General features: G+C 34.3%; 1 long non-coding RNA gene across 1 annotated transcript; it reads left to right on the top strand.

Moving 5' to 3' along the window:
• The first annotated feature begins 1,071 nt into the window (after nt 1–1,071).
• Nucleotides 1,072–1,451, top strand: LOC134202886 (uncharacterized). The gene is made up of 2 exons (XR_009977372.1): nt 1,072–1,116; nt 1,275–1,451. It is a non-coding gene; the product is annotated as an uncharacterized LOC134202886 (long non-coding RNA).
• The last annotated feature ends 1,195 nt before the right edge of the window (nt 1,452–2,646 follow it).

Raw genomic sequence — 2,646 nt, 5'->3', positions numbered from 1 at the left:
TCCGTCTATGTATTCGTCAATGGATGTACCCAATATTCGAATTACTATCGTCTCGTTCTTTGTTTTGTTCTGTCAATCGAGTTCATATTCGTGTGCTAATGGGCGCCTACTATTCGAACGCCGATTGCTTCGATTTAGAAATTCAAATCTCATTCAAATAATCCATGCTTTCATTTCGTATCTCCGATTATTATTTTAACACAATCCGCTACTACCACAATCCCGCTCACCTCTACTCTTTTCTAGGATTGTATTTGGTTTAAAAAATCGCAAAACAACACTTTGTTGAATTTTCAATTCTCTGTCATGTTAGTTATCTAGTCCCAAAAACATCGATCAAACAACAAAATCAGAAAATCTTCAACCATCGTTCTTTTTCATTGCATTTCATATTATTTTTGTGGCTCTACGTCTATCTCAGGCAAAGGCCAACTGTTTCCTTTCTTTCTTTTTTTGTCCTTGTACTCTGTCCATCACTACCAAAGTTCAAAACTGTGTTTTATTTTTTTCTTCCTTTTTTTTTAGATCATCTTGTACTCTTGCTTCTCCGTCTATTTCCATCGGAGAGCATTTCTCAATTTCTTTCATCGCATTTTTCTGTTTTTATTTTCTTCTTTTTTTTATCATCTTGTACCTTTGCTCCTCCGTCTATTTCCACCGGAGAGCATTTCTTATCTCTTTTTCTTACTTCTCCTACTTTCTCTCTTTTACACAAAAAAATACCCCGAATCATGACCAGCTACCAACCGCGCCATGTCGGGGCCGAGCGAATATCCTTAGGACATCCGTCGAATATCTGAATTATCATGGGCTGTGTACTCACATGTATGCTCTGACAGAACGAGTAGCTCTAGTGATACATAGAAGATGTACCCAATATTCGAATTAGTATCGTCTCGTTCTTTGTTTTGTTCTGTCAATCGAGTTCATGTTCGTGTGCTAATGGGCGCCTACTAGGTATTCGAACGCCGATTGCTTCGATTTAGAAATTCAAATCTCATTCAAATAATCCATGCTTTCATTTCTTATCTCCGATTATTAGGTATTTTAACACAATCCGCTACTACCACAGGATGTTCTTCAAGTGCAGTCCAAATCAGTATACAAATATCGGAGGTAAGTTATATTATTTTGACTACAATATAAAAAGTGTTGATACTGTAGCTCACAAGTTTTCCTAAAAAAACAGCGCCCTGCTCCGCTGCTTCAATGGCGCGAGCATCATGCTAATAATGATGGCTAAAGATAATGCAAGATTTTCTTTTTAATTACAGGACTGGAAATGTATGGCGCAATGCTCCCAGACGGCTTCGATTCGAAACCTGACCCCAGCCAGGGACCGGATCTTGTTCTGAGGCAAACACAGTGGCCACCGTGTTGAAAAGCTGCAACCTACACCATCTATAAAAACTGCCTGAAATCATGAAATAAAAATAAAAGTATCATTGCAATTCGATTATTTAAATTTATAATGGAAAGATTGAAGAGTACGAGGGGGAATGGGACAGTTTCTTTAATAACGAATGAATAATTTCGTTTCTGAATGAAAATATTTCGCCCTATTTTTTACAGTGTGAACATTTTTATTTGACAGTTGTACAATTTAGTTTTGAATGTTCAAACTTTTAATTTCAGAGCGGCATGCGACTTTTGAATCATGTTGATTACAAAAGTTGGCGTACTTTTATTTTAAACATATTGAACTCTCTACGAAAAAGAACCAACGCAACTTTTTGAATTTACCAATGCTTTTTTTAATTTTAATAATGGTTTTTCTTTCTGTGTATTGTCTATTCGGAACAAAGTTAGTACGGTTTTTAAACCGATGTTGGATTTTTCTCCAGATACAGGCAACCAACTTAACTTTGGACGTAGTGCGCTGTATTCGTCTAAAGATATGCTAAACAACCGGAAGAAAATAAAATAATTTGTAAAACAATTAATTGTATTGTATTTTTATTGTAATATTGGAGTATAATGTATTCTAAATCCTGTTGTATTTCTATTGTAAAACAATAGAAACAGTAATTGAAAACATTTAAAACACAATGTTTTCTATTGTTTTGTCGCTCGAAATCATCCCATTGAAGAACCGTAAAATCAATTGTTTTGCTCCGAATTTTGTATGGAAAATTTTCGATTTTTTATTGTAAAGATACATAACAACCCCCTTTTAATTGTAAAAGTCCCATTTACCATTCATTTTATCGTGGAAAACCATTATTTCTCATGTGATTTTATTGTCAAAATTCCATTATATTCAATGGTAAAATTATGTTTTAAATGGTGTTGTAACAATAAAATTTATGATATTTTAATGATATTTTTATCCGGGAGATTCACTATTACCCGTAATCTTCAGCGATGCTCTTGGCGATGCTAACTAATCCGATTTCGAAATTTACAAATAGATTCTTTCAGAGTTCTTAGCGGAAAAACCAACTGTGTAGTATTTGCTTCCAGAACTTTGAAATGAAAAATGCGGGCAAAAGAAATTTCTTGACTTTTCAAATCACGAACTCAGTTGACGTTTAGTTTTGAAGGGCTAGTCGGTAGAAATGAAGAAATACCGAAATTTTGGTATACGTATTTACTGACTTTTCAATCTATTCAGTAAACACTAAGTAAACAATCACTTATTACAGT

Source organism: Armigeres subalbatus, unplaced genomic scaffold (genome assembly GCF_024139115.2).
Source record: "Armigeres subalbatus isolate Guangzhou_Male unplaced genomic scaffold, GZ_Asu_2 Contig1498, whole genome shotgun sequence".
Classification (NCBI taxonomy): Eukaryota; Metazoa; Arthropoda; class Insecta; order Diptera; family Culicidae; genus Armigeres; species Armigeres subalbatus.
The sequence above is the reverse complement of the archived record's forward strand: the minus strand, read 5'-3'. Positions and strand labels throughout refer to the sequence as shown.